Below are 6,329 nucleotides of genomic sequence, written 5' to 3'. Positions count from 1 at the left end.
TTAACCATATCGTCTATCAAATAACTCTACCAATTTTCGACATAGGCTTTGATGAGAATCCGTACAACCGACTATTCATTGGGGTGCTGATCCAATACAGATGAAGATGGGGCCAATCACTAGAGCACAAGCCAAGAGATTTAAAGATAACTTGGCTAGATTCATACAGGGAGTTATCAATTCTCCCAAGGGTTTATCCATATTCGAAGATATAAGACTCGTTTTATACATCCAGGTAGTGAAGGCCGATACCAACTCGGGTAGCTATTTTAGTGCAATTATAGACTTCGGGTAGCACGGAATGGATTCAACACTTCTTGGAATCAACTAATATCCTTAAGAGGTCATGGAATCAAGACAAGGCGAAAATCAAAAGCAACCAAAGTGGTGATTTGCGCATGGAAGGAATTGTTGGCTGGTTTTGCTGTTTTTGCCGCTAGCTTTATTGTATTTTGCTGATTTTGTATTTTCTCTTTGTTCCAATTAAGGCAACGTATGAGATTCATAAATAATCCTATTTGGCATCCTACATGGCACATGGGAGCTGATTTGGAGCCTTTACAAGCTAGAAATTGGTCAAAGTTAGTTTAGTACTCAAACTAGTCCACTAGTTTCCTAAAATTAATTTTTTTTTTTTTTTATGTTTGGAAATACTAAAAGTAATTATTTTTTAAATTGAAGCAAAATTTATTTTAAAGTAATGAATTTGACCAATACTTTTGGACCTATTTAATCCTATGGTTTTTGTTATGTAGGTAAAAAATATAAAAATAATAATTTCTAACTTACGTAGAAACATATAAATAGTTCATAAATTTATTTGTACTTGATTGTCTAATTAATTCAGGCTTCGTGGAATAAATGATGCCAGAAAAGAGTTGTGGAAATACCCTATTCATAAGTCAATATTTCAACTTTAATTCTCGAGTTAGAAAAGTTCAAAGGATATGATACGAACTTAGGGCAATCTGCCTCTAAACTCGTAACAAAGATTGAATTAGGACCGTCTAATTACAAGTTATCAATGGAAGACCTCGACCCGTTACCTATATTTGAGATAAGAACCTTGGTATAGTGAAGATGCCACAATAGGATGCGGAATAACCTATTGATAAGTCGAATTTGAACTCCACAAACAAAACTTGAAAAAGTTCGATATAGTTCTTAGAGAACCAAGAGAATCACTCTCATTTTGAATCAAAATTGTAATCTCCCCTTTATTCATGACTTATATGCCCTTAAATAGGCAAAAAAAATTACAAAACTTTCCTAAATTTGCTAAAAGTAAAGGTGGAATAATAATGAATGAAAATTAGGTTTAGGAAACCTAATTTTGATAGGTTTAGGAAATCTAATGTGATTAGGTTTAGGAAACCTAATTTGGTTAGGTTTAGGAAACCTAATTTAGCTCCTAGTTTCCTAATTTGAATGGCCTTTAATTCTTTGACCAATTCAACTCTAATAAAATTAGGAAAGTAATTTAAAAACCTAATAAAAACTAAATTAGGAAAGTAAATGGGCAACATGCTAAAATCCAATCAAAACATAAATAAAAATTAATATTTTCCTAATTATAAAATTTGGCCAAGCTTAGTTGGATGCCATATCACCATATGATGCCACATCACCATGTCGTAGAAGTCCATGCGTTAAACTCTCTTTCATGTTGGTATCCACCATCCCAATCATCTGGACCAATTTTAGTTCATCTTCACTAATGAACTTGCTTCCTTAGGTTGTAAACACCTCCTGGATTAAACCATTTAGTGCCTCTTTCAATCTCTTTGCTCGTGCTCGGGTTATGGGTCCTGTAGACATTTGAAGTGGATCTGGGTTCCATTTTGAAGGGCTCTTGGTCATGTCCTCATCAGGATAGTTATTAGAGAACAAAAAGGTTTAACTCTCACAAGTATTAAATTTGCTGAATACCAAAAGTTGTTGTATTAATAAAATTGAAGCCTTTCTATAGGCAAAAGGACATGCAAATAAGATTAGGAAACTAAAATTGTTTCTTAAAATCCGAAATTCTAACTTATTTCCTAATTTAAATTTGGCTAGTTAATTCTTTTATAGTTTAGGAAAGTGACTAATTACATGACAAATTAAGATTAGGAAACTAATTAACATTTAATTGTCCAGCTAAAAAATAATTAAAAACATAATAAAAATTAAAGGTTTTCTAAATCCAAAATAAGGCTAAAATTGTAAAACTTGGAGAACAGGTAACTTGGTGATCAAGTAAGACATATAATTCGGTTTAAAAATGAAAGATGCTGATTTCTTTCTTCTCAAGCCATAGTGGACAGCCACATAGATGCCACATGTCATGCCACGTGTCTAAGTATGCCAAGTCATCAAAGTGCCACATTAACATGCTCTTGAAAAATGATCAAATTGCCCCTACCGTTGGTCTCCTTCATGCCTTCATATATGCAACCCTTAATGCTCAATATTGATACTTCCCTAGCAAAACTTTTGCACTCTATATTAATAAGCACCTCTCAAATAAGACCATTCAATGCTTCTTTAAACCTCTTTACTCGAGCTCTTGTAATTTGTCTAGTTGCCAACTCCAACGGCTTAGAACTCCATATTTGAATGCTCCCATGATTGACCTCATCATTTCCATCATCTTGAAGATAATGTCCTCAAATCGTCACCTAATTTGTACTTGATCACATATGGTGATACGAACCTAGGACGACTTACTCCTAAACCTATATTATATTAGCTCAGATCTAATTATGTTGAAGTTCTAATGGTCACCATGACTTCTAACCAACTTGTGATTAGAAACTTTGGTATATAATGAAGATGCCACAATAGGTGATGGAAGGCCTATTGATAAGTCAAACTAAAATACTCATTCATTAATGGTGTTTTAGGTATTCAAAAGAATAAAGAGAGATTCAATTTCACAAAACAAATTCTCAATATTATTAATGGTGTGTTCTTCCTAAAAAATAAGCCCTTAGATAGGCTAAGAGAAAACAAAACAAAACCCTAAAAACTAAAGGGAAAATCGGCCACCAAAGAATAGTGTTAGGTCTAAAATATTGATGATTTGATGCCATATTTATAGCTTAATATTTGTTAGTTTGTGTTAATTTGTTATGGAAAGGTACTTAATTATGTATTTTTCTTAATCTAGGTGAGAGAGGAAGAATTTTAAGAAAACAACCATAAAGATGGATTCCTTGGGTCGAATTATGGCTGGAAGCAAGATTTGAGCTCGAATGGACTAAGCATTAAAAAGATTCCAAAAAGATACCTTGAAGATTCCATAAAGATTCTATCAGGAATTTCATGGTGGAAGTGGATGTCATATGAATCATCACGATCTGAGGATTTCAAATGTCTCGTTATTTTTGAATTTCGAGGTGCGAGCAAAGAGTTATCATCATTTAAAGTTTGGAATTTATAAAAAAGAATATTCTAGTTAAATCTCCACCATTGATAAAAAAAAGGAAATCAAGGCAATTTGAGGGCCAAGATAAAAACAAGTGGCAATAATTGGTTAATTTATCATTAATGAGACACATGTCATGTCACATGCTTCATTAAGGGTAAATTAGACTAATTAACTATCTTTTTAGGAGGAATTAGATAAAAGGAAAGTATTGGAGAGCAAGTAATATCAAGTTTCCTTTTTACACATGAACTTCGTCCAACCCTCTTCATGGCCTAAAAAAGGTATCTTACAAGACTCTCATATTGAAAATAAAGAGAGAAAAAGGTTCCCAAGGTTCTATATATACAGCCCCCACCACATTGAAGGAAGATACATGTTTAGAGAGTTATTTAAGAGCTTTTAGGAGGCTTAAATAGAAACAAACTAAATTTTGGGAGTTTCTAAGGTTCTTTTAAAGGTTCTAGGGTTTTAAAGTTTTAGAGTTTTAGAAGATTAATTGGAGAGTTTGGAGGGGGCATAGAGACGTGGGTTTACTTGGAGAAGAAGGCTACGACTTAGAGAACTTTTGGAGGAGAATTTCTTCAATAGTTTTTATTCTCTTTTGCTTTCTCTTTAATTGTGAATCTTATTATTTTTTAATAATTATGGATGTTGAATTTATTTTTTCCATGAACTAATTTTCATAGCTAGGGCTATGATGTAGCCCTAATTATGAAGGTTTAATTACTTTAATATATGTTGAGTTTTATTTAATTAGTAATATGTTTTGTTAATAAATCATTGGTATACTTAATGCTTTCATAGGCCGAAAGGAATGAATGATTTTAATAATATTTGAGCTTGGAAAAGGATAATATTATGGATCTCTAATGATTTACATGAATGCATAATTGATTGGAAAATAATTATGTCTCATGCCATATTATTTGCTTAATCTATGCTTAATGAATTTGCATGATTTAATTTATAGGCCGGAAGGAATAAATTAGGTTATGTGAATGTTATCAATTGTGAGTGGAAACTACTTTTGATTAATTTTGTGATTGTGGTTAACAAAATTACTAGTTAATTAAATTCACATATTTAAGTAATTAAATTGGAATAGTTAGTGGAGAAATCAAATGCCCTAGTATTCATAATTATTAATTCAATTCTCTCTTTACTTGAAATTGATAAAATTTTAATTAATTGCTTTTGTTTAATTTAGTTTATTTATTTTCAATTGCCATCTTAAATTTTAGTTCAAATATTACCAAAACCTAATTATCTTTGGTACTTAATTCTTAATCCCTTAGGTACGATAACCCTATTTTTCCACTTTATTACTTGAAAATGGTTCGTGCACTTGCGAGTTGATTTTACACATCAAGTTTTTGGCGCCGCTGCTGGGGATTAAGGCATTAATATTAATTCGGATTGGGTTTAGTAGTACTTTGATCATTGTTTTCTTATTTTAAATTTTTATATTTGTTTCTTAATTTTGGTTTTAATGTTGCATGCTAGGGTTTTAATTCTTTGCTTGTTTGGCCAACTTGTTTTGAATTTTTAATACTTATTTTGTGGTACTTGAAACCAAAATTGCGTTTTTAATTTATTGGTGTTTAGGTTACAAGTCTAGCATACTTAGGGATTTTATTATTATTTTTTATTTGTTTGGTTGAATAAGATTAGGTTTAGCTTACTTTTAGTTGAAATTTTAGTTTGGCATAATTGTTTACTTTAAAAGCATACCTGCACAAAAGGGTTTAATTTTTTGCATTCTTTTCGTTTGGTTCATTATTTCCTAGAGTTATTTTCATTTATCTTTTAGTTAAGTGTTAGTTTGTTTTTCTTTATTGCTAATTGATTTTAATTGTTAGATTAGTTGGCAACATTAGAATTCTAATAATTTTTTTTTCTTTCTTGTTCAATTTTCTAATTTTCTTTCTAATTTAGTTTCGTTGCTCTCTTTTTAGGAATTAGGTGTTGTGTATGAGTCATAGTGGTGATCAAGAGTTCAAGGAGGAAGTTGACTTAAAAAATAAACTAGCACCTAGAAAACAAGCCATAAGGGGTAGTTGGGTACGTATAGACCAAGGAACTCAAGAAGGTGCAATGACCAACCAAAGAGAAGATGATTTGCCCATATGCGAGTATGCCGCTCACAAGAAAGTTGGTGATTTGTCTTGCATAAGGAGACCACCCATTGAAGCAAACAATTTTAAAATTGAAGCATCTACTACTTCTTTGCTTAATAATGTTCAATTTTGTGGTTTGCCTCATGAAGATCCAAACATGCATATTTCTAGTTTTCTTCAATTGTGTGATATGTCTAAACAAAATGGTGTTTCTGATGATGCTTTTCGATTAAGACTTTTTCCTTGGTCTCTTAGAGACAAGGCAAAAGTGTGGTTAAATTCTTTACCTGCAGGTACTATCACTACATGGGATGCTATGGAGACAAAATTCCTAGACAAATTTTTTCCTCCATCAAAGACCGTAAAATTGAAAAGTGATATAAACAATTTTCGTCAATGGGACCAAGAGACTTTGTATGATGCATGGGAGCGCTTCAAGGAACTATTAAGAAGATGCCCACACCATGGTTTTCCAACATGGATATAGGTACAGATTTTCTATAATGGTCTAGATTATGGTAACAAACAATTGGTAGATGCAGCTGCAGGAGGTTCTTTAATGAAGAAGAGGCAATCAAAAGCATTTGAATTAATTGAAGAGATGGCCCATAATAGCTACCAATATCCAAGTGAGAGGAGACTAAATGGAAGAAGTCAAGTAAAGGCCGTGGAAGACGTTGATATTAACAACTTAGGAGCTCAACTTGCAACCCAATTCATGAAGACCTTGAACACTCAATTTGGTCAAATAGGGGTGAATTCTATCCAATCTACAAATAATTTTTTATTTTGTGATTTAT

General features: G+C 32.0%; 1 non-coding gene across 1 annotated transcript; it reads right to left on the bottom strand.

Moving 5' to 3' along the window:
• Positions 1-5,893: 5,893 nt before the first annotated feature.
• Positions 5,894-6,000, bottom strand: LOC112491881 (small nucleolar RNA R71). The gene has a single exon (XR_003056219.2). It is a non-coding gene; the product is annotated as a small nucleolar RNA R71 (small nucleolar RNA).
• Between the last annotated feature and the right edge of the window lie 329 nt (positions 6,001-6,329).

Source organism: Ziziphus jujuba, chromosome 2 (assembly GCF_031755915.1).
Source record: "Ziziphus jujuba cultivar Dongzao chromosome 2, ASM3175591v1".
Lineage (NCBI taxonomy): Eukaryota > Viridiplantae > Streptophyta > Magnoliopsida > Rosales > Rhamnaceae > Ziziphus > Ziziphus jujuba.
This window is presented reverse-complemented; position numbering and strand designations above follow the sequence as displayed.